The sequence below is a fragment of the Peromyscus leucopus genome, chromosome 5 (assembly GCF_004664715.2).
Source record: "Peromyscus leucopus breed LL Stock chromosome 5, UCI_PerLeu_2.1, whole genome shotgun sequence".
NCBI lineage: Eukaryota > Metazoa > Chordata > Mammalia > Rodentia > Cricetidae > Peromyscus > Peromyscus leucopus.
This window is the reverse complement of record NC_051067.1, coordinates 301,159-328,427: the sequence shown is the minus strand read 5'-3', so window position 1 is coordinate 328,427 and position 27,269 is coordinate 301,159. Positions and strand designations below refer to the sequence as shown.

The 27,269-nt window shown below is 37.9% G+C and overlaps 1 protein-coding gene across 1 annotated transcript in view; it reads right to left on the bottom strand.

Moving 5' to 3' along the window:
* Window positions 1-26,802, bottom strand: part of LOC114708431 (protein FAM240B-like) — a 153,399-nt gene extending 126,597 nt beyond the window's left edge. Inside the window, exon 1 of the mRNA XM_028891724.2 lies at window positions 26,500-26,802. The gene's annotated coding sequence lies outside the window, so the exon portion shown is untranslated. The remainder of the gene's footprint in view (window positions 1-26,499) is intronic.
* Between the last annotated feature and the right edge of the window lie 467 nt (window positions 26,803-27,269).

Genomic DNA, 27,269 nt, shown 5'->3' with positions numbered 1-27,269 from the left:
AAATCAGAAAGGAGGCTATGGAGATAGAAAGAAACAAAGGAGGAGAGGTGGATAAGAGATGAAAGGGGAAGAGAAATAAAAACATAATATAGTTCTTTATATGCTAATAAAATCTTTTAAAAAGAGACTCACTATGCTTTCATGCCTTCAACTCAATATAGAGAGTTGTAGTCTTAAAATATTGCTACATATATATGTTCTTACATAAAGTAGGAATTGTTGCCACCAGGTTACAATTTGTGTTATTGTCGGATAAATTATAATTAAAGAAATTTTTTAAACATTTAAAATGTTTTCTTTAGGTTTATTTTATGTTTGTTAAACACCGAACTTCCTCTAAAAATTTCATGTGCTAAGCTAGGTGGGTTATCTGGATTCTTACAAAAGCTTGCAGGAATCATAGAAGGAGAGAAAGAAAATTCAGAAAACAAATGTGGACCAAGACTGAGAAAGGAGGGTGAAAATTATGAAGCAAGCCTAGACTACATAGTGAAACTATATATCAGGAAAAAAAAAGACTAGAGATATAGATTGGTGGTACTTTCCTAGTTTGTACAAGGCCTTAGGCTAAATCATCAGTGTCACAAAAATCTTTAAATAATATAAAATTATAAATTACATAATAATGTTATATATAGTGCTGAAATTATTAAAATTTGTGTATAATATATTGTTATACTTTATATATACATACATATATGTATATATATATATATATGATCAGGTAGTATTTGTATAATTATATATTGTAGTGATACTTTGGGTGATATTTTGGGTATTTCCCAAAATATTGTGTACCCTAATAAACTTATCTGGGGTCAGAGAACAGAACAGCCACTTGACACAGAGGCCAGAAAATGGTGGCACACACACCTTGAATCCTAGCATTCTGGAGGCAGAGATCCATGCGGATCTCTGTGAGTTCAAAGCCACACTGGAAACAGCCAGGCATGATGACACACGCCTTTAATCCCAGGAAGCAATGGCAGGAAGCAGAAAGGTATATAAGGTATGAAAACCAGGAGCTAGAGCCAGTTAAGCTTTTAGGCTTTTAACAGCAGTTAAGATTCATTCTGGATGAGGACTCAGATATGGTGGTATTTTATTTGTACTGAAATGTGATTTTAATTGTATGTTAATAAAGTTGCCCCGGGGTCAGAGCTATTAGAGCCATAGCAAGAGTGTGGCGGTGGTGGCGCACGCCTTTAATCCCAGCACTTGGTAGACAGAACTAGGTAGATCTCTGTGTGTTCAAGGATACAGCCAGCATTGGAGACACACACCTTTAATCTCAATCCCAACCATAGAAGACCTGGAAGTCTCTACAGACAGGCAGTGATGAGGCAGTCATGTGTTTGGGTTTACAACCAATGAGAAGGCAGGACAGAAAGACTATATAAAGACAAACATACAGGGAGTAGGTCTCCTTTTTGGAGAGGTCTCTTGGCTAGCTGCAGCAGGCAGGTAAGGCTCTTAGCTCTGATCTCTTGGCTTTCTTCCTTGCATTGGTTCTGTGTTTCTTATTTAATAAGACGGTTGGTTACATCTACACTCAGAGAATTCCAGTCTTGAGGAAACAGGATCAGCTGAGGAATTGGTGAGGTGAGGTTAGCTGTGGCTGGTTCTACTTCTCTGATCTTCCAGCATTCAGCCCAATAATTGGCACCAGGTTTGTTTTTACTAATAAGACCTTTTAAGATTCGTGCTACAATATATATAGAGAGTGAACAACAGAAAGAAGACAAAACAGCAGCCAAGGATTCAACAGCAGCTTCGAGAGGTATGCAGATGACCCAGGGGGAATCCCTGCTATTCTCTAGCCAGCTTTTTCAAGTTACAACTTGAAGATGGCATCTAGCTCAAGATGGTCCTGCCCCCAGTCTTTCTTGACCTTTATTATTTGGTCTTTGTGATTAATCCTGGAGGCTTTCCTAACCCATGGCCTGGACTCGTTCCCTTGATTGTTACCTGGCATAACCATGAGCTAGATATTTCTGCTTAAGGTATTCCATCTTGCTTGCTGTTTTGGGTAATTCTTTCTATAGAAGATTTGAGCTACAAAACACTTCTCAGTGTTCTGTGATGTAAAATGACAGATATACTGACCTTATAATTATTTTTTTCAATGTGGATATAAAAATGATTTTTAGATGTATTTGAGGTCTTGCCTTTTGGTCAGAGATGATATACTTTCAAAACAGCATTTCATTTGAATATACTAATTCTGTTACTTACTTGGTAAAGTATGTTGAATACTTGCAATATGCACAGCATTGTGAAGAATAAACACACATAAATCTAGGTTCAATTCTTTAGAATAGGGAAAGGATGTATTGACATCTGTTATATGAAACAAATAAAAGAGCAAAAGAATAGATTGTTTTAATTAATTAAGATGAAAACATCTTAAATGTTTAGGGATAAAAGTGACTTTTAAGAGGAAGTCTGCATCAAGGGAACAAAACCATAATTCTGAACCGGACAATTGCCACTGCAAGAGGAGATGCTAGAAAGCCGAGGCTAGTAGGGGAGAGACATACACAATTGTGCCATTGCAAAAGATGAACATGAACTAAGCATTTTCTGAGACTCACTGTTTTTGGATCTTATGGCAAGAATGAAAGGTGAATGTACATGTTTCAAGTGCCGATTCGGTAATATCTGCTGAAGAACATATCCTAAAAATAGGAAAAGCTGAAATCAGTGACTCCTGGTCCTTTGTGGAAAGTCTTCATCTTTTAGTGAGTATACATTCTGTCATTATTGTGTAGAACTCAGAATTCAAAATTGTACTGTCAACTAGGTGTGGTGATACACACCTGTAGTGCCAGTACTTGGCAGGCAGAGGTGGGTGAGGATCATGAGTTTTAGGCTAATATGGGCTACATAGCATGGCCTGCTCTCAAAAAAATTCACAGTAGCTTGACATTATATTTGTGATTAATTGTCTTAATGTGGTGAATCTCACATACCATTTGTGATAGGCTGATAATGACTCCTAAAGATATACCTACCTCTGGAACCTGTGAATGTTACTTTATAGGATGAGGTATTGTATAATTTGACACATCAAGTCAGTATGGAAGACAGTCATGTAAAGTACAAAGGATCTAGCATCTCATTTTCAACTGAATATAATGTTATTTCATTCTTCTCAAACATGACTTCTTTCTTAACTTCTTAAAGTACCTTAGCAATTTTATAGTTACAGTTTAAATGAAGCTTTTGTTTTGAATCTATTGAAGGTTCTCCTTATGAATCTGAATTGTTCTATATGTATTATTCTATTGTTATCTGAAGGAAATTCTTTAGGAAAATCACACTTCACTCACAGTGAATAGAGAAAATGATAGTCAAATTAAAATCTGTTTTTACCTCTGTGAAAGCCTGTTTCAAATGGTTTCCATTTGACCATCTTTAGTCATTGCCTTCCCTGAATTCCACAGCCTAGAATTTGAATGGGGCACACCCTATCACCTGGTTGAGAGTGATCACATGACAGAGAGAATGCCACATCTTGTCAGGAAGGATTGGTTCAAGGACTGTCAAGAATTCCAAACTGGGATAATGAGAACAGAAACTTGGGCTTTGGCCTGAACTCTTAGCAAACATCTGTTCATTCACTTAACAAATATTTGTTGAAACTCTACTGTGCAGACAATCCTTGTATACTTATAGATAGAAAACTCCCTGCTCGTGGGAAGCTAACCCCACTGAATCAGATAAACAAATAAAACATAACATTTGTAGAACTAAAAACTGCTAAAAACAAAAATAAGAAAATAGAGTTCTAAGCTAATAAGCAGTTTGCCTGAAGCTAGTGTTGGTGCTGTTGGAGAAGGGGGCCAGTGTGAAAGGGAAGAAGCCAGTTCTGATGGTAGAATCTAACTTCCCTTCAGCTTTCATGAATCAAGGGGCTTGACTCCCTTTCTTGTTCAAGCTTGTCTGGGTGTTCATTGCCTATACTTAAAAGATATCCAGTGAGTATACAGTGTAGTGGGTAGCCATTCCAGCTTGGATCTGAAAGTTACAACCCCCATTGAGACTCTGGAAACTGTCATGCCTACGAGGTGGGGTGAGGGGAGGCGCCTGGAGACCTGAGAGCTGGATGGGCCAGGGCTCTCTCTGTGCCCGGACGCTGAACAGAGCTCCGGAGAACACCACTGGACTGTGATACACCTTCCCCATACCCTGCGACCTACTTTTCACTTAATTTGTGAGTTACGCCATTAAATAAATATCCTTTTAACTACGTGGAGTGGCCAAAATAATTTCTCCAATATCTGGCGCTCACGTGGGGCAAACTCCAAAGGCCTGGGCGGCTACCGGTCTCTCCTCCCTAGCTGGCGGGTACCTAAACCCGCCTGCAAAGTTCCATATAACCAGGGAACACCTACACGGTTCCATTCCTGAAAAAGGGAGCAGCTAGTCCGATCTCAATTCCCTAGCTTAGCCCCAGACCAGCGAAAGAGGCAGGGGAGTGCTAGCTCCGATTTCCGCCATCTCCGCCATTTCCACCATTTCAGCCATCTCCGACTCCAGCCAAGATCACCAGCAGGCCCCGTTTTGGAGCTGTACCAACGCCACCTGCTGGCTGAAAGTGCTACTACATGCCCCAAAACCCACGAAAGGTAAGCATATTGTTTCAAATAAAGGTACTTGATAATTTTACACCTTAAAATTGACTAACAAATTTTGAGTAATTCGTGTAATATGGCCGACAACATTATCTCACAAGAATTTAAAAACCTTTTTGCCTGTATGATGAATGACATCTTCCTGGAAATATATGACATTCCTAAGGCATATCTGGGATATACCATTTTGGCATTCACACAGTGTTCAAACACTGGTTTAAGAACAAAGATGAGTCATTATTGGGACTGATACAGGCTTTAAAAGATAGCAATGAAGGCTTACAGAAAAAGGTTCTCTCTCTGGAATCTGCTTTAAAAGATAGCAATGAAGGTTTACAGAAAAAGATTCTCTCTCTGGAATCTGCTTTAAAAAATAGCAATGAAGGCTTACAGAAAAAGATTCTCTCTCTGGAATCTGCTAACCAGGATTTACAGGCTTTCAAAGATAGTAATGAAGGCTTACAGAAAAAGATTCTTTCTCTAGAATCTGCTAATCAGGATTTACAAAACAGGCTTGTACCCAAAAATTGATTTTATTGATAATAAATATGAATATTTAATGGATAGAACACTAACTCTCCAGAGTGAAGTTTTGGCTACTCAGACAGTATATAAGGAAGAAAGATTATCGTTAATTGATAGGATAAGGTCCATGGAATCATGTGTTTCTGAGGAACATAAAAACTTCTATGATTCCATGAGAAATCTGGAGTCCCTTGCAAGAGAGGAGGTTCACTCCCTAGAACAGACCCTAGGTGCTCGTTTGCAAGCCCTAGAAGAAACTCTCAGTAAACATGACAAGGGAACTAATAAGCAGAAGGTCAAGACCATAGAGGTTGTAACATCTCCAAATGGCTCTCATACAATGGCTTATCCTGTTATCGCCCATGAGAAGCCAGCAGATGACATACACCCCAAGCCATATATGACATATACATTACAACCAATTTCAACAAGGGACTTTAAAAATATAAAGGAAGCAGTAGTTACGTATGGGATACACTCCACATATGTAAGACAGATGTTAAATTCGTGGTCTACCTCACATAGAATCATTCCAGATGACTGGCATCAGTTAATTTCAGCTGTCCTAGAATATAGCCAGCAGTTACAGTGGAAAAGCTGGTTGAGAGAAGAGGCAAAAAATTTAGAACAATAAGGTAAAATCAGAGGTTTTGTGATCTCCCAAGATCAAATACTTGGTGAGGGATGTTTCGCTGACAGGAATATACAAGCCACTTATGATGAGCATACAATATCCCTATGCCATACAGCAGCTCTAAATGCTTGGGAAAAAATTCCAGAACCTGGAAAACCAACTGAGGTATACACAAAGATATTTCAGGGACCGCACAAACCCTTCACTGATTTCTTACAAAGGCTGAACACAGCTATAACAAGAGCTGTGTCAGACAAAGAATTAAGAAAAGTATTAACTGAGTCCTTGGCATTTGACAATGCAAATGCAGAATGCAGAAGAATACTTACACCATTAAAGATCAGATCAGCTCCTTTGGAAGAATGGATTCAATATACTAATGGTGTTCAGTCTCTTAACTACAGTAATGAGGCTTGGATAGGAGAGACAAATCCCAGAGGTGAAAGAAGGCCCCATAGTACCAAATGTTTTAAATGTGGTACACCAGGTCATATAAGTAAAAACTGTACATGGGGTACTCCTAGAAGTAATACTCCTTCTAGGAATAGCCTAAACAGGAGACCCCAACCACCTCCTGGATTATGTAGAAGATGTGGCAAAGGCCGACACTGGACCAGTGAGTGAAGATCAAAAATAGATATACAAGGCAACCCTTTACTGGTGGGAAACGCCTCAGGGGGCCTCTTGCAGGCCCCCAAACCAAATGTAGTACGAACATTCCCAGACACTGTGGAAGAAATTCCTCTCCATGACAACTGAATAAACCAATGCCTAATGTAAAAACCGATACCGCAATGGATGATAAAACAGCTTTGATAGATGGATCACAGTTTACAAAGAACACTATAAAACAAATATTTTGGCAGACTTCCATAAATGAACAAAGACCAAAGCTTAGAATTCGAATTAATGGCCTGGTTCTGGAGGGCCTGGTAGACACAGGTGCAGATGTGACTATAATTACACCAAAATCATGGCATCTGAATTGGCCTCTTCAAGAGGTAGATGTCCAACTTTTAGGGATTGGCACCCTATCTCAGATAAAACAGAGTTCGAGATGGGTTGAATGCATAGGGCCAGAAGGACAGAGAGGAAGGCTGAAGCCATATGTTGCAAATGTAGCAGTAAATCTTTGGGGCCGAGATCTGTTACAGCAGTGGAATACCCAGATTAAAATTCCTACACTTTCAGAAAAGGAATACAGACCAATGCATGTTTCTAGGAATAATATCATAACATGCTATAAAAATCAGTCACCAACCATTCAGGCTGTTCACAGAGCATGACTGTTGTTGAACTCTCAGAAGCACCAACTGCCTTACCTTTAAAATGGCTAACTAATAAACCTGTCTGGGTTGGACAATGGCCTTTGACAAAAGAGAAGCTACAAGCTTTAGAACAGCTGGTTCAAGAGCAGTTAAATGCTCAACACATTGAAGAATCTACCAGCCCTTGGAATTCTCCTGTATTTGTTATTAAAAAAAATCTGGTAATTGGAGAATGCTGACAGATCTGAGAGCTATTAATAAAGTAATTCAGCCAATGGGCTCCCTACAGACTGGGATGCCTTTGCCCTCTCTGCTACCCAAAGAATGGCCTATAATAGTTATTGACTTAAAAGACTGTTTCTTTACCATACCTTTACAAGAAAATGATAGAGAAAAATTTGCCTTCACAGTACCTAATTATAATAATTCTCAGCCAGTCAAGAGATATCAATGGAAGGTCCTCCCACAGGGAATGTTAAACAGTCCTACTTTGTGCCAATACTTTGTGCAGAAACCATTGGAGATAATTCGTGTAAAGTTTCCACAATCCATAATTTATCACTATATGGATGATATCCTATTAGCTGATCCAAAGTTAGATACATTAGAAAGCAAGTTTGAAGAAGCAAAAAAAGTTTTGCCTCACTGGGGACTGCAAATTGCTCCTGAAAAAATACAAAGAGGAGATTCTATTAATTATTTAGGATATAAGATAGAGCTACAAAAAATTAGACCCCAAAAGGTACAACTAAGAAGAGATAGATTGAAGACTCTTAATGATTTTCAAAAGTTATTAGGAAGCATTTCCAACTTACTGGGTATCATGGGAATACCCAAAGATGGACTACAAAATTTGGCTAATACTCTAGAAGGGGACAAAGAATTAAATAGTCCAAGAGAATTACCAGCCGAAGTTGAGAAGGAATTGGCTCTAGTAGAAAAGACAATTCGAGAAGCACATGTGGATCGTGTGGATCCAGAACTTAAATGCATTCGTGTCATATTCCCCTCCAGACATTCCCCAACAGGTATTTTGATGCAGAGGGAAGATATTATATTGGAATGGATATTCCTACCACGTAAACCAAATACGAAATTAAAGACTTATATAGAAAAGATCTCTGATTTGATTCAAAAGGGTAAATTAAGACTTCGCCAGTTGACAGGAATGGACCCAGCAGAAATTGCAGTACCATTAACTAATGAGGAAATTTCATCACTATGGAAAGATAATGAATACTGGCAGAGAGCCTGCAGTAACTTTTTGGGAGAGATTAACAACCACTATCCCAAAAGCAAGAGAATAGAATTCATAAAGAAGACTGAATGGGTCCTACCTCACATTGTACGACAAAAGCCAATTTCTGGAGTCCTCACATTCTATACTGATGCAAATAAATCAGGGAAAGCATGATATAAATCAGGAGACTTAAGTAAAGTGGTACAAAGTCCATATAGCTCTGTACAAAAGGTAGAACTGTATGCCATTCTTATGGTACTGATGGACTTCACAGAACCCCTCAATATAGTCACTGACTCTCAATATGCAGAGAGAGTTGTTTAACATATTGAAACTGCTGAATTTATTCCTTATAATACAGAATTAACTTCATTATTCATACAATTGCAGGAAATCATTAGAAAAAGGGAACATCATATATATATAACACATATCAGATCCCATACAGGTCTGCCAGGACCTTTAGCACAAGGTAATGATGAGATTGATCAGTTACTAATAGGTAATGTGCTAGAAGCCTCAGAATGTCATAAGAAATACCATGTAAATAGCAAAGGTTTAAAGAAGGATTTCTCCATCACTTGGCAACAGGCTAAGGATATTGTGAAAAAATGTCCTACTTGTTCCATCTATAACCAAACTCCATTACCTGCAGGGAGTAATCCAAAAGGTATACAAAGAAATGAAATTTGGCAGATGGATGTGTTTCATTTTGCAGAATTTGGAAGATTAAAGTATGTACATCATACCATTGACACCTATTCAGGATTTCAATGGGCAACTCCTATGAGTTCTGAAAAGGCTGATTCTGTGATTACACACCTATTAGAAGTTATGGCCATCGTGGGAACACCTGTACAAATTAAGACAAACAATGCCCCATCATATGTCTCCAATAAAATGAGACAATTCTTTGCTTATTACAATATAAAGCATGTTACAGGTATACCACACAATCCCACAGGCCAAGCAGTCATAGAGAGATCCAATCGAACTTTAAATGATATGCTAAATAAACAGCAACAGGTAACAATGACTCCTAGGAATAGACTGCATAGTGCTTTATTAACCTTGAATTTTCTCAATGCTAATGAGAAAGGAACAACAGCTGCGGAGAGACATTGGACGACAGACAAAACTCCTGAGCTAAACCAACCAGTTTATTTCAAGGATGTACTGACCTCAGAATGGAAACCTGGATATGTTCTACGTTGTGGAAGGGGTTTTGCCTTTGTTTCTGCAGGAGAAGAAAATCTATGGATACCAACAAAATTAATAAAAATTCGATTCGAACAGGAAAAACCCCTTGATGAAGAGAAGTAAAAGATCATCCACCAATGTGACATCTCTACAAGTTGTAAGAAAAATTAACAATCAAAGGGTGGGGTAGGGTTCTGTTTTTGTCTTTCCAGGATAATGGAAATACCCATCTTCCAAAACTCATAAGGCCTTGGATATCTGGATGTTTACAGCAGAAAGGAAGAATCTATTGGTACCAATCTACACATGGTAAAATCTCACTGTCTAACATCTATCTCTCTATCAATCTAGAAAAGTTGTGGTTCCAATTCAATTATAAGCCAAGCTGGGTTTGGAGATGGAATTGGCTCACTCCTTCTCTAAACCCAAGAATATTGCTAAAAGAAAAGTTTGAGAGATTCTTCAGTCCCATATCAGAAGAGCCCTCTGGTGTGAGACAGAAGTAAACCAATAAAAAGGGACCATTGTCTTCTAAATTCTAATTCTCTCCATCCCTACTCTTGATTTCTCAGAATCCTTTCTTACATGCTATGTCCTCTTTAAATCCAAACCTCCCATATTTGATAACAAATAAGTTTTTCCAATAGCAATCTCAGAAGTTTCCAGAAGGAAGATGGGGCCCCAACAACAACAACTCTACCCAATCCAGAATGATGCCATGGTAATCATCATCATACTACACTTCTTGCCAGAATTTCAGACAATCTTACCCATTACTCTAAAACTTGCTGCAGAACCTACAGTTAGTCTAACTGAGATTTAACTATCTGAGCTTTCTCACAGTACCCAACAGAGATAACATCACCCCCTAAATGGCAGGAAGCAATTCTAAGAAAACGACGCCCCTTCTCCCTTAGGTTTCATAATTCTCAGGGTTATGGATGACGGTTATAGGGTTGGGGGTAGAAGAAAATATTAGACTCAGTATTGTAAAAAAAAAAAGGGGGGGGGAGAAGAAATGGAATGGATAGGTATAAGATATCATGGTAAATCATTGTATATACTAGTAAACAAATTTAGTAAAATAGCAACCTTAGATAATTTGCACTGTTATAGATTCTTATATGTTGATACAAATGTAAACTATCTTTATACTCCTGTTTAAGATAATTTTTATATTGATACAAATACAGAACTATATTTGTTATAATGTACATATATTTCTACTCTTATTTGAAACATTTTTATATTGATACAAATGTAAATTTATATCTGTCATACTTTATATATGTTCTACTTCTGTTTAGGATATTCGGTATCATATTGCATATCGCACTATATATTCCTATTTCTGTTATAAATATCTTGTGTATTGTCACAATTTTGAAGTCATTGTTCTTCACAATACATTTGCTTATAGACTGTTTACCTTGTTTATGTGAAGCCTTAGTCCTTAGGTTATTTCAGTAGATAAGACTTATAGATTTATAGTCACCTATGCCTGTCATCTCTATAGTTACGTTAGTTAGGTTATCCATATTTACAGATACATAGGTCAGATGGACAGGTAATCTTCAAACACTTCATAGACCTAGAGAATATGGCATTTAAATAACTTAGAATTCTGTTGACGTGAGACACAATTGCTCCTGGCTGCACCAATTGATCCCAAGAGAATGTTGGGCTTCTAAGACATTTCCATTTGGAAGTTTGTCTTTTTGGCACAAAATGGCCTACTGGGCAAAGAACTGCCCTTGCCTTGATGGCTGACAGTACAAATATAATGCTGTCCTTTCTGGACAAGCGGGACACAAGGAAAGCGACCACTGTACTCTGCCAAGACAGGGTAAGATGGTCTCTCATAATTCCTGCTTCTAAAAATGGTCTGTCAGATACTCTAGGACTGTAGCCAATTTAAATGCACCAACAATGCTGAGAAACATTAGGTGACTGTCCAGGCTGCCAGCTGTCTTGGTCTACTTTTGCAAGATTCCCGAAAGTTGCTTGCATCCATCTACCATTTCTCAGGTACCATTATGTTCCTTCTCAGGTCTTTGATGTGGTTGAAAACTAGATAGTTGTAATTTCCTCAGTTATGATAAAAGATAAGTTAGCTATAAAACCTTAAACTCACACATATAAGATAGATAGGACATCTTCTTTAATATTGTAACTATAATTCTTGCTCGGTAATTGTTTTGTTATATGTAATTTTACCATGTTAAAGTTAAAACCTTCCTTTTTAAAAAAAGAAAAAAACGGGAAGTGCTGTGGATATTGCTCTATATAAATAAAACACTGATGGCCAGTGACCAGGCAGGAAGTAGGTTACCAGGCAGAAGTAGGTGGGACAAGGAGAGAGGAAAATTCTGGGAAGCAGAAGGCTGAGGGGGAAGACACTGCAGTCACCACCAGGACAAGCAACATGTAAAGACTCTGATAAGCCACCAGCCACGTGGCAAGGTATAGATTTATAAAAATGGGTTAATTTAAGATATAAGAACAGTTAGCAAGAAGCCTGCCACGGCCATACAGTTTATAAGTGATATAAGCGTCTGAGTGATTATTTTATATGTGGATTGTGGGACTGCGGGGCTTGGGGAACCTGGAGAGAAGCCCTCCAGCAACAATACAGTCCTTAGTCTTTAACCCGTATTTTTGTCCACAGCTAATGAATCACCAAGGATTATCATTCTTGTATAAGCAACAGCTTTATCATGATTATCACCAATATCCTACCTAGATCTTCAGGTTAATTATGTAACTAATTCTTTTTTAACATAATATTTAACTCCAACCCTTCCCTGTAATTCCTTCCAGATCCATTTCACCCCTTCCCAACTTCATGTCATCTTTTAATTTTTTTTTATAACTACAATTGTTATGCATATATGTGGAACCATCCACTAGAGTGTAGTTGATTTACAGATGAACAAACACTTAAAACATTTACCTCTCCCAGTAGACATCAACTACTTACTAATAGTTCTTCATCTAAAGATAGGGTTCCTAAGTCCCTTCCTCCCTCTATGTTGGAAGGTTGACTGACTAGCTTTTTCTTATGAAGGTCTTGTATAGGAAGCCATAGCTGCTGTGAGTTCATGAGTGCATGGGGCCCTGGTATGTTCAGAAGACACTGTTTCACCCCTTCTTCCCCAAACTCAGGTTCTCACTATCTTTGCACTACCTCTTTATTGATCCCCTGAGGCTTGGTAACTAATTTTCACAGTCTCTGTTTATTAACCACTTTACAGACCACCATAGTAGAGATCATTTAAAAATACAGAATTGCACAACTCACACAAATAAGAGTCTTAAACATTGCAAATTGGCCTCTGTTGAATGTATTCTGAAGATCAAATGTGATCTCTCAGCTCTCTGCACCTTCTTCCATTTGGTTCCTGTTCACTACCACCACACTATGGTAGGATCCTGCATTTCTCAGATGAATTCCCTCCATTAATTGGGATGGTTTTATCACCATTTACTAAATGTCATGTGCCCAAGTCAATGAATACTGGTCATGCAATGTCTTTGAAACCTTGTATTAGAATGCCCCCACCCTGCTATTCCTCATTACTTACTACTCTAAGGCTCAACTCCAGCTTCCAGCTGTGCCCTGAATCCATTAGGATACAAACAGATGCAAGGATTAAAAGGAACATTAGAATTAAAATGAAATCAGGAACACTAAGGCAGAAAACTAAGAGGGCTTGCCACTGAATATGAAATAGTCACACTAGCCAGAGAAGAGGAAGAATGGGGCTCTGGGAAAACAAAGCCAGTCTCAGCAGTCTATCACTGGCTGCTGTGGAACCCCTAGGTTGGACTAAGGGAATATGACAAGAGCATGTGGATTCCCACTGGCTTAGCCCATGATATACCCAAATAATTAACCACCTTCAATAGAAATTCCTTTGTTCATTCTACATTTTCTACCATAAATTGTATAAAAAGCTTCTAGTCAAATATCTAAATGGCAACTCTCTCTTGAGACCCTTCACAAGAAAAATTGATTTCTCTTTACAATTTGGGAGGTATGGTGCCCAACATTTATCATCACCAAAGTCTTCACTGAGTCAGTGCCTACAGGTCCTTTGTCTTGGGAATCTGAAGAATTAATTTCATGGAAATGAAGGGTGAGGTTAAAAGGAGTTTAATTCAGAGAGAAAGCTTAAAGAAAGAGGATGAAGCCTACTTGTTCATGGTAGATGATCTTTTTAATGTATTCTTGGATTTGGTTTGTGAATATTTTGTTGAGTATTTTTTCATCTATGTTCATAAAATCTGTAATTCCAATTGGTCTATAATTTTCTTTGTTGAATCTTTGTATGGTTTGAATATGTGATTGTAGCCTCATAAAATGAATTTGGCAATGTTCCTTTTGTTTCTATTTTGTGGAATAATTTAAGGAATAGTGACATTAATTCCTCTTTGAAAGTCTAGTAGAATTCTGTGTTAAAACTGCCTAGCCCTGGGCCTTTTTTGGTTGGGAAACTTTTAATGACTGCTTCTATTTCCTTAGGGGTTATAGGTCTATTTTAGTTGTTTATCTGATTTTTATTTAACTTTAGTAAATGGTATCTATCTAGAAAATTATTCATTTCTTTTATATTTCCCAGGCAGATGGGATGGAAACAGGGGGGATCAAGTAGGGGAAGGAGAGATGGAGGGAGAAGGTACTGGGAGATATAACTGGAATTGGGGGTGTTGGGAAGCAAAGTAGAAACCTAGTGCAGTGGTACCTATGAGGATGACCCTAATGAGGAATCCTAGTAATGGAGGGTATATAGCCTTAACTGGCCATCTTCTGTATCCAAGCAAGGCTTACAGTGGTAGATCTGAGACTTCAACCTTGCCACAAAACCTTCCACCTCCAACCTGTCTTGCTTGCAAGATGTGCTGGTGCAATAGCGACCAACCTATGCTGGTCTAACTTGAGGTCCATGCCACAAGAGGGAACCTTTGCTGGACACTGCCTGGATGGCCAGGAACTGGAAGCTGGAAGGCTCAGACACCTAGGGTAGACCCAAACATGACTGCCCTCCCCACCAAAAAAGGTCAATGAAATTATTCCTAATGATATTCTGCTATACTCATAGATCAGTGCCTAGCCCAATTGTCATCAGAGAGGCTTCCTCTGGTAGATGATGAGAGCAGATTGCAGAGACACAGCCATACATTAGGTGGTGCTCTGGCAAACCTTATAGAAATGGGGAGTAAGGATTGTAAGAGCCCAAGGGGTTGAGGATACCATGAGAACACAACCCACAGAATCAACTAAGCAGGGCTCATAGGGGCTCACAGAGACTAAAGTAGCAGTCTTGGTATCTGCATAGGTCTATACTAGGTCATTTATACATACGTTATGGTTGTTTAGCTTGGAGTTTTTGTGGGGCTCCCAACAGTGTGAGTGGGGTGTCTCTGATTCCTTTGTCTGCTCTTAGGATCCTTTTCCTCCTACTGGTTTGCCTCACATAGTCTTAATATGAGGATTTGTGCCTAGTCTTATTGCATCTTGTTATGTCATGTTCATTTGATATCTCTGGGAGGCCTGCTCTTTTCTGAAGGGAAATGGAGAAGCAGTGGATATGGGGGACATGGGGTGGGAACTGAGAGGAGTGGAGGGATGGGAGGCTGTGGTCAGGATGTGTCATATGAAAAAGATTTTTAAAAAAGAAGGAAAAAAAGAATTGTCAAAGCAAAGGTGGGATGAGGATATTAGGTTCCTGTGGATCTCCAGACATCTAAGAGACTTAAGAAAAATAAAGTTATAAACAAACACACTGATTTCAACACATCAAGACCAAGGACTTTATTCTGTAAGAGCTATTAAAAAATAGCTTAAACATGCTAGAGAAAACCAGCAAATGACATCTCAAAATTTATTGTGCCGAGAATGGAATCCTGAAAACAGAGAAATGTTTGAAATCTCAGAAGTATGCACTCAAAAATTCAGGAAAACAGACAAATACTCCATATCCTGTGGACATTTGTTTTGTGTCTCGATTGCAACTTTATTATTACAAGGTATGTGACTCTAGAGGAGAAAATAAGATTTGAATGAAAAAGATAACATTTGGCACATAATGGGAGAATTCTTCTACTCCTACCTTGTAGTCCTCAGAACACCAACATAAAGGAACATTGTTGTTAGGTATGGGAAAACAGTTCATCAAATGGGAAATGTGTAGATGTAACCAACCGTCTTATTCAATAAGAAACACAGAGCCAATACAGAGATGAAAGCCAAGAGGTCAGAGCAACAGCTAAGAGCTAAAAACCTTACCCTTCACTGTCACTGTTGCACTACCTCTCCGAAAAAGACCTACTTCCTGTGTGTCTGTCTTTTTATAGTGTTTCTGTTCTGTCTTCTCATTGGTTGTAAACCCAGCCACATGACCTCCCAGTCACTGCCTGTCTGTACAGACCTCCAGGTCTTCTATGGTTGGTGTTGAGATTAAAGGCGTGTATCTCCATGCTGGCTGTATCCTTGAACACACAGAGATCCGCTTAGCTTTGCCTCCCAAGAGCTGGGATTAAAGGCATGCACCATCAATGCCCAGCTTCTGCTAAGGCTTGCTATTAGCTCTGACCCCCAGGCAACTTTATTTATTAACATACAAATCACATTTTAGTACAAATAAAATATCACCATAGAAATGAAATGAAATAATGAATCCCTTAGAAAACATTCCCATGGAAAAGACAGAAATGATTAAAGTGTCTAAGGAAATAAAAATATCATGAATCACGCAAAGAAGGTAATATAAAGAGAAAGATAAAGCTCAGAATGAACTAACTTGAAAAAAAAAAGCTAAATGAAGAAAAACATTTTTTATATACTCATAAGAAAAACATAGCCAAAGAAATTGCATGCCTGCTCTTTTGCTTGTATTTACTCAAAATTCATAAATAGAAATGACAAAGTTTGGTTTGGTCCCCACCATCCATACAGGAAAATACTGATATGAAAAAATGTGTCATAAATCCAAAAGGCAACTGAAATCCAAGATGAATAGTGAAGACACAAGGAAAGGTTAACAGTTCAGATCTTTTCATCTTCCAACCCAAATACATCATTTCACAGAATAATGAGACAGGTTCTAGGATAGCTCATTGAATTGGGTTGTGGGAACAGGATCTGAGACACAAGGGGAATCTGGGGGGCAAGGTGCATTAATATTGTACTGAAGATGGCAGCTTTAACTATTGATATTTTGTTCATTTGCTCCTTCTAAGTGTGATCTGATGCAACTGAAGTACACATGCTATGAATATCAGTTTTCTCCATCATTTTGACTAACTAAGGGTATCCAGATATTTGGTCAAATATTGTGGGTATTTTTGTTTGCTCGCTTTTGGTTTGATTTGGTTTGGTGTGGTTTGGTTTTGACTGGGTCTTACTATGATAGCCCAGGCTGACCTTGAACTGTAGATTTTCCTGCCTCAGTCTCCCACATACTAGGATACCATGGCTTATTCCAGACATTTATCCAAAGATTGACAGTGTAATTGATACAGTCAAACAAATTGATCTCCATAATGTCAGTGGTCCTCCTTTAATCAGTTAGGGATTGAATAAACAAAAACTTCCTCAAGTAAGAGAATTCTTCAGTAATCAGTTTTCAGACTTCTGACACACCAGCTTATTCTACCTGATAGCCCTCAGACAGGAGTATTGCTCTCCAGTCTGACATATTATCCTTAATTTTGATGTAACCACATGAGCCAAGTGCTTATAATAAACTGCGTGTGTGTGTGTGTGTGTGTGTGTGTGTGTGTGTGTGTGTGAGTGTGTGTACCTCTAGACTCCTTAACTAGTACAGTGACTATTAAGGAAATCTGAGAAGTGTTAAGAGAAGAATCTGGATCTAAATGACCTTGACAGGTTGGATGGGGTTCTGCATCTAACTAAAAATAATGTTTATGGAAAATAAATGCAACTGTATTTTAATTGAAAATATCAGATGTAAAAGTAGAGATATATGTATATCAAAGTTAGTTTTTCAGCTTTATTCATCTACTACCCTAAATGCTCTAATGTTGTGGCCCATTTGGTCTCATATTCCCATCATCCTGTGCCAGTGACCCATTCAATCCACTCTGGTGCATTATTTCACAGAACAGTAAAGAAAGTTCTCAGTTAAATTGCCAAGCTGGTAATTTTACTTATGAATACTAGTTATGTTCTGGGTATTGTGCTACATTCTGAACATATAAAAAATACTTCTAAGATATGGCACAGTCTTGTGATTTTGACATATTTTAAAATAAAAGTGATCCATATGTAGTATTGTACCATGCCCAGTGAAATGAGAGGTCCATCAAGGATTTATGGATTTTTTTCCATTAAATACGAGATAAAAATAAGAAAGCATAGCTGGAAAAGACACCACACAAGCAGTGATGCCTGCTCTACAACATTCTAAGGGAAATATATTATGGTCACTGCAGGAAACATTGGCAGAATATGCAAAGCTATAGTGGCAGAAAATAATTAAAGCCTGACTGAGGGAAAACTGCTGTGAAGCAGGATGAAAGGGGAGGAGAATTCATAACTCAGAAAACAATAAAGAGATCAGCTATAAAGATTCTGGTTTGCTTTTCCTAGGATCTTGAATTAAATATTGAAAAAAATCTATCAATGTGTAAGTATATCAAAATTGAATGAATGTACAGACACTTTGCAAACAAAGACCAGTTATAAACAGCATCGGGTAAGCCACCTCCTGCACCTTATGTCACGTCTCATTGGTTGACCTCTGATTCAGTGTTCAGCTACCCATCTACTCATGCGCAACATGGTGGCATATCTTGCAATTCCAAGAAACACATCCTCTTGCTTGACACCTTAGATACATCCTAGGATACCTGCAAATACCCAGTAGCATCTCACTACTAAGACAAGGAGGAATAGCTCTATCTCATGACAGGGTAGGGAGAAGTGATCCTCCTTCTGTCTCTCAAGAAGGCAGTTCTGAGAAGTGCTTCACTGACTTCGAAGTATTCCCAAGGAGATCAAGCCCAACTGCCTGCAGCAATGACTAGCTCAGTGAAACTCCTTTACATCAACTTTTTCTTCCTTTACATTCTGTTTTTTACTAGTCCTCACTCCTCATTTATGAGGTAACTTTCCAGAATAGACTACCTGAACATTTCCCACAAGCTAAGCCTTCAGGGGAAACTAATTAGGACAACAGATTTTTCACAAGTGAATACGGCTGGCATTTTAAAGTAATGGCATAATCTATACTAGCAAACTTAAACATATACATGCTACAGGGAGCAAAGAAGGAAAGGATATCTGTGTCATGTACAACATTCACAAGCTACACACTCACACCACACCATACTACACACACATATATACCCATACACCAATCTCCTTCCTCACCCTACACACATACATATACATACAACACACACACATACACACACACACACAATCCCCCCACATATCACATGACCATATACACACACATCACACCACACACACATACATGTATGTATACACACCTTACCACACACATACTACACCACACACAAACTTAACAACTCTAGTGTCTAATGAGATGAACTTTGTCATAGCAGGACTTTATCTGCAAGAAAACTGGATGAAATGTGTGCATTAGACCCAGCCCTGCTATTAAATAGAGAGTTCCTTGCCTCATCTCAAGACAACATCAACTGTGATACCTGAAACAACAAATGTCTTTTACATAAAATGTTTGCTAGTATATAGGTAATAGCTCCTGACCATTTCCTATTTTATGTTAAATTACAGCTGCAAAGCAGAAGATCATTTCACAGACAAGTGTTGTGGAGCACTGTAAAGTCTCCTATTTTTCCCTACATATAAGCTAAACACTTAGCCTGTCAGTCTCCTACGTACCAGTCAAAGACTTTCAGGTAAAAGAAAATGACCTTATTCATCACAGCAGAGCAAACATGTCTGCATAAATTCCCTTGCTTCCAGGTCCCAAAGGTGATAGCAGATGGGCACCACAGATGTCTGTACAAACAGTGGTTTTCAATTCAGAAAAGGAACCTTGAATTCAGGGAACTTTACTTTATTTTCTTTTTATCATTAGTAAGCATCAAACGTCGTTTGCTGTGGTTCTGCAAACAACCTTAAAACGATAATGTCTCACTCCCAAACTAAGAAGAAACCAAGAGAATGGTTTCCCAATGCATTTAACCAGTTTTTAAAATAAATTTCATTTGTTGTTCCCAAGAAAAACAAGAAAAAGTGGTGTTTGTTCAGTATAATTCATTATCACGCTGAAATAAATCATTGAGAGGCCAGGCTTTATTAATAAGTATCTTATGCTGATTTTTATGCAAAACAATAACAAGTCATTATCACATTGTTGCTCACACTCTCTGAATATTTATGTGGCACTTTTTATAGTTTTATTATAATTTTAGAAGATGATTTGGGCTCCTAAAATTGTTGATAGACAATGAGGACATGCTGAAAGCTGCTGGTAGCAATGGCTTTATCAGAGGCCACAAGAAAATACAGCAGATAACAACTGATATTCAACAAGTCGACCTATCAGATGAATACTTCTTTGATGGGGAGCCCCTACTTGGCAAAGATCGTAGGGGCCATTGACTCTGAATCCATTTGTTTCTGTCTGTAATTTTTCTTATGTGCCACTACATTTCTTCCCTAAAAACTGCTATGGGTGTTTTCCTTCTGCTTGGGTGTTTATCTCATGTATATATTCCATCTATTGGGCACACTTATAGCTGTGGATGGTCAGGAATATGATTTCTACTTAAGTTGCATAATTTTGATTAACAGAAATAATACTAGAATATTTTTCTTAACTCAGACTGACATAGGTAAATTCTCAGCTACAAAAACAGCATTTTACACAGTTTGCTAAGACCTCAGAGCAAATTCAACATAAACTAAGTTACCCCTGGAGGCAATTTGCTTAAGGACAAATTCCCAGGTATCTGTTGAAGCAAAGTCAGGCTAATAACACTGAAACATGGCTCCCTGTACCGGTCCTCTCAGTGGTTGACTTTCTGCATATACTCCTAATCTCATGGTTCAACCAGTTAACAGTTTATTGTTTAAGTCCTGAATTTGAATGTCACTTTCTATCTGGGAACCCTGACCACTTAGAGCTATGTGCACAGCTAAGCATTACTCACTGGCAGGTCAGTGTGACCTCCCTAGCCTGACAGAAACTGTGTGATTTATCATGTGTTGTGAGAATGGGTCAGACCCTGTATATATAACTCATAATTGTCCAGAGTTGACTGTTGGTATGTGTATGTGTGTGTGTGTGTGTGTGTGTGTGTGTGTGTGTGTGTGTGTGTACATTGAAGTAGTAGCTGAGTGTGTAGAGAGAGAATGTGTGGAGATTTGTATCTGTGTGGAGACAAGGAAGATGAAGCTGTAGAGAAAAGAGATGTGTATGTAGGGCAGAAATGTGTGCGTAGAGGAGAGTGAGTGAGAGAGTGAGTGAGTGAATGATATAGTAGTGTGTAAAGGAATGTAGCAAAGCAGAGAGAAGAAATGTATATAGAAGAGAGATGTGGAGCTATATAAAAAGGGCTATAACTGTATATAGAAATATACGGCTGTGCAGGAAAAGAGATGCATGTATGTAAAGAGAGATATATAGCTGTATGTAAAGAATGTAGCTGTGTGGAGATGAGAGATTTTCAGAAAGAGATTTTTTTAAGATAAAGTAAAAGAGAAAGTTACTACCAGAAATCATGTGTTTCATTATTTACCCCTCAGCAAGAAAAAGTCTAGCAATCCCCACATTAGTGGAAATTTTGCATACCCTGGTGCTGCCTGGAGACTGGCCCCTCATAGCAGCAACAACAGAAGGAGGTAAACTGGTTACTTTTCTTAAAGCTAAACAAATCTTTTGATTGGAGAATCCCAAACTTTTCCTCAGTTTTAGAAATGTTTGCATATTTTAGGCTTTGTAATAACCTATTCTATAAAATCTCATATGCTGAAGGCTTTTTTTAATTAGGTGCAGATTTTTTCCATGTTCAAACCAGTTCAAATTAGCACAAGAATTATACCCATACAGAAGAAGACAGTTCTGTAACATTATATTAATGTTTATTTTTCCATTTAACATTGTATCCTATACCTATAAAATTAAAAATATTTCAAAGTGTCCATTGTTAGATGAATTCAATCACTCTCCATGAAATTATAAAGGTGATCATTAACTAGAATAGAAACAAAATCATTTTGGTCCTGTTTTAGGAAATTCTTCCACCTTTGTTACCAGAAAAGTATTTTCATCATGAATTTTTAATCAAATTAACTCCCCATTCTTTAGAAATCTACACCCACTGCAATCCAGTCAAGACCATAATCATATGTAATGCCTTTTATACATTATTTTTGTGTGCTATCACATCATATTTGGCAGGATATTAAATTGTCTGAGAAACAGCTTTATGTTTTACATATCAAATAGGAAAGAAATTATTTTATATAGTGATAGAGCAGATTTAGCAAGAACACAATGATATTGTGACCGGGTGTTTTCAAACACCATGTCTCACTGGTCCAAGAAGGCTGATGGGTCTAAAAGTGGTTGTAAGCCACCAAATATGAGTTCTGGGTACCAAACTCAGGTCCTCTACAAGAGGAGTATACCCCCATAACCTCTGAGCCATCTCTCCAGTGCCAAATTTATTTATTTATTAGAGTAATTCTGCTGTCATATGACTCCTTTAAATTTGGTCTTACATGTTTTTAACCAAAGGAGCACACACAATTTTCAGCCAATCTCAAAACACACAGAAGGTAGAAGCACCCCATCACTCCTGAATGCCTTAGTGAGCATTTTCCTTTTTTTTATTTATTTTTTTCTTTCATTTTTCTTTATTAAGAAATTTTCTACTCACTCCACATACTATCCACAGATCCCCCCTCCTCCCACCCCCAGCCCTCTTTCCCAAGCCACCCCGTACCCCCACACCCCCCAAATCGAGTTCTCTCTTGGGGAGTCAGCAGAGCCCAGCACACTGAGCCTATTTTCTACAACAAAGATATTCTTCTATTGAACCACAGTCAACCATCACAGTCATGTTGGTTATAGTTCTACAGTTCAGTTCCAGTTTCACTGGTTCCTGATTGCATCCTTCATATAAGCATCCAACCCAGCATCATGCCCATCATTTCTTTTTGGAGCTTTCTTACTTAACCTTCAGTCTAGAAGGCCTCTCCTTACTCCACTCAGCCTCTGACAATTTTCTCCATAGACCACCACCAGTGTTACCACCTCATGTCCCACCACTGCTGCAGCTGAGAACATTCCCTATGTGGGAATCTTGGGATGTATAAATCAGAAAAAAATGAACTGAGCACCAGCATTAATCGCTCTCTTTTCCTGATTATGAATATAATAAGACCATCTGCTTCAAGCTCCTGCTGCCTTCATTTCCTCACCATGAAGGATTCTACCCTTGAACTACAAGACAAAATAAATCCTTTATTAAATTGCTTTTACTGGGACATTTTATTTTGGCAGTAAAAGGGAGCTAAGACAAGTACCATTTGACATTAAACTAAGTCTATTAATCATCAGCAAAACAATTTTAAGAATGATATTATTAAAGGGTCAAAATTGAAGCTTCTGCTAAAATAATTATCTCTATACTATAGTGGGCAAGTTTCCTGTCATGCATCCCTATATCATGTCTTAAATGCATTTTCTTCCTAAATGAGCACTCTGACTCAGTTGTCTTTCTTTTCCCAGCCTGACATATGATCTTGAAAAACAAAATTATTTAGAGAAAAAAAAGGAAAAAATTTAAATAGTTTAGCTGTGCAATGACTAAGCCAACCCACTGAAAAGTTACTCTTCCTTAAACCAAAAAATCGATAAAAAAAAGAGTTACAGTGATTTATTTCACTAAGCATTTTACTGATTGTAGGCATTTATGTGAAGATCACTCAACTATTTTGTTATGTATTTTTTAGGCTTGGCAGCCAGAGCTGAATTCTTTTCGTTACTCTTCCTATACTCTTTAGGTAATATATGGATACTAAGTGAACTTTCCTAGGTATGAAGACAAAGTAACTGAACAGGAAAGGGAGCTCTAAGATAAATCATGAGGAAAAACAGGCCCATTGATGGGCACCAATTTTGTTCAAACTAAGATAAAAATGAGGCCATACCCTACTGCATTACTCCTTCTACCCATCACCATGATGTTCTGGTGTGATGAAAGAAATGATAATAGCACAGAGATAGCCACAGCATGAAGAGATGCAGTCAGGACTTGGTTCAGATCCTTAGTAGATAGTGAAAGAATGAAGAGCAGAGGAAACAGAGCAAATAAAGTACAAAATTCTCTTAGGGTCTGTCCTTCAAATTCCATAAGAAAATCCACTTTTTGAAGAAAAACAGGTGACTTACATAGTGCTTTTCTCTTATCAGGAACTATCCTAAAGTGTGAAGAATGAAGTTTGCCCTGAGCATTTTATCTTCAGAAACAGAGAATGATATAGGAAAATTTCAGACTAGACATCAAACAACAACAACAACAACAAAACAGATAAGACAAAAAGGAGAACTATTCAGATTTAAGATATGAAGAGTTCTCTTTAAGTTGTACTTTCTTAACCTAAAATTTCCCCCATGTAATAGTCAGGTTAACTAACATTCAAATAAAATGCACAGAATCTCTAAAATGCTAAATGTTTAGCATACTCTTCTGATGACCTCATCTCATGCCTGGTGGGTGACTAGTTTTGTTACTGGAAAACCAGTTGAACATAGTGTCAAGAGGTCATGATGTCTACACAGGAAGGAGATTTTTCAAATGTCTATATTGACTTTTTTACTGTACTCAAGATAGTCTCATTTTTATTGATTGTATAGTTTAATCTGGAAGAATTATTCAGTCTAAAAGGTAATTCAGAATAAATAAGAAAATACTGAATATGAGAACACTAAAACTTTGTCAACTACAAAAGAAAATCTCACAACATTAGTACGGAAATTTTTAAGTGCCATCCAGTGCCTGGCCAGGATCAACAAGTTCATTGGCAAGCTCATTTGAACATGTGTCCATGTGTTCAACACAGTTCATATCAGATGCTTGCTATCCTTCCCAGAGTGCTCATGAAAAAAAAAAAAAACAAAAAACAAAAAACAAAACAAACAAACAAACAAACAAAACCCGCTTAGCTTCTGTTGGCTTCTTAATCCTCCCATTGGATTATAAGCAAAGTATTGTCAATACAACTAATCCTGAAAGTGATAAGTAATCTCAACTATGAAACAAAACTGGGTAAGGTGGGGCTAACATCTCCTGCTCACCGCTGTTCTTTTTCTCAAACCAAGGCTTTTTGAAGCCCTTTACCAAATATTAAGAGTGCCCTCTAGTGATTTATTGTTGTATATTCTACCAGTTGATTATTGAATTACTTTACTATACTTTTTTTTTCTATAAGTACTTCATTTCTTCTTCACAGGTTCTGTTATAGTACTCATCAAATTTGGTCCAATCTAATTGTCTTTGTTTTGTTAATAAATCATTCTCATGAAACAAAATTAAACTTTAAATGCTTTGTAATTTATATAAAGTGTGGGATAAATACTTGTAAATTGATACAAATTATTGGATGAGCAAGGCATTGGTTTACAGTATAAGACTGCACTATCAGACTTGGGAATTACTCTGGCTTGAGGATTTAGGGAATAAAGAATCCTGGATATGGCAAACTTCTTAAGGAGGGTTGAGTTGCATGCTGAAAGCTGCCTCCAAGGAATCCTGCCCTTTAGTGATATGTATTTCTAAATATGACAACTCAACTTAGTTGAGTTGAAGATATTTGGACTGGAAGGAGTAGAAGCTGAGAACAGAGTAAAATATGAATAGTTCCAACCAATCAAGTGGTGACAGATGTTCATGATTAAACTAAATAGGCAACAAAATCAACCCAAACGTCATGAGTCTGGGAAAGGGACCAGCAGGAAAGGGGGATGGTTGATAGGGATGTGCTGGGGAGATGAACTAGAATACATTCTATACATGTATCAGATTGTCAAAGAAAAAAAGAACCTTGATTTTTAAGTTATTTTTAATTCAAGAAGAAATACATTTTTTAAAAATTCTTAACTCATAGTTGGATTAAATCAGTAGAATTTTAATTTAAGCACATTTTTACATTTTCATTTATGATAAAATTAAAAGTATTAGGGTTTTCTGAACTGTCTAGAATATCATTATTGCACTAGAATACTGACCATTCTACAAATAAAAACTTACTAGATTTTTGCCAAATCAAAAACACAGCACCCAATCATAAATTTTTAAAATGTAAAATGTTGGCATGTAGAGAATGACTAGCAAAGTTTTGTCTTTAAGAAAGAATTTTTTTACTATTAGAAACAAACTCTTCTGTTAAGGGAATACCCAAGTGCTTTTTTTCCCTGAGCAATGGGTTTTAAATTTGGCCTATAAAATTTAGGCTGGCTTACAGGTGCTCCATCTTTGCAGTACTTAAGAGTTAATTAGCATCTTAACTCTGAAGCTGCCAAGATCTACAAAACTGTAAGCTAACAGCAGCTAAACTGATGCAGGATGATGTAATGCCTGCCAGTCATTTCTCTGATGGACTTAATTCTTTGAAATTGTTCCAGTCCTCAAAGGGAATAAATGATAGCATTGGCCAATTAATTTCTAACTACACTGTTCTTTTTGTTTTTATGAAAACATTCACTTGCTCAATGACTATTCAGATATATAAATAAAATATATATAAATAAAATATATACATTATATATTTTAGACCCTCTCAGAAGAGGAAAGACCATTGTAAATAAATTCTATTTTTCAGGTTGCAACTCAATAGGGTTTATTTGAAAGGTTCTTTATTTTTCCCAGGCCTATGCTCTGCTATTCCAGGTCCAAATATGAACAGGAATTAAATGCAAAGTTTTCCAGATAGCTTAGTTCAAGTTTTAAGCATTTCGCTGTTCTTACCTGCATCTCCTGCTGCTACTAGGGGCCCGGTCTGAGCATACAGCAGCAGCGGCAGCAGCAACACATGCTCACTGTGGGCTCCCAGAAAATCTAAAGAAAGCAGCAGCTGCTTGAGTGAGGCTCAGTGTCCCGCCTATGTTCTGACGGTCTTTCCTGCTTGCTGACTCTGCTCCTGCTACTCATGCAGCTAGCCCTCCACTGGCTACACAGAAGCTGGAGCCTCTCCTGCAGCTGCATGCTCTCCCGGTTCCCCGCAAGAGTGTGCAGGGACTGCCACCTCGCGACAGACTGCCTCTCCAGCTCCAGGCTGTGTCTTCCCACCTGTCCCAGAGGTATGTATAAGCCAGCTCTCCTCAGGGTCATACCTGCAGCCTTCTCTCCCACTTGGATGCAGGCACTGGGTGCTGGGAATCACCTGACTCATACTGTGACCCCCACTGCCATACTAGGGCCTGGGGTTACAAAGGCTGGGTGTTGTCACCTGGCTGACAGACCACAGGGAGTGCAGCCAGAGAAAATTCTGCTTTATTTCAACTCAAAACAGATGGGCCAGAAAGACTCTACAGGTGCTTGCAAAGGCACACACTTCTACTTTGCATGATCTCTATCAGAAAGCTCAGGGGTCAGGTCAGGGGTAGGCAAGGCTGATGAGAGTGGGTTGTTCAAATCAGAATCTGTCTTTAATAAGGTTTTTGTTTTGTTGTCTGTGATGCTCAACCCCACCCCCTTTTCTATTAAATTTTATTTTTGCCAACAATGCATTAAAATAT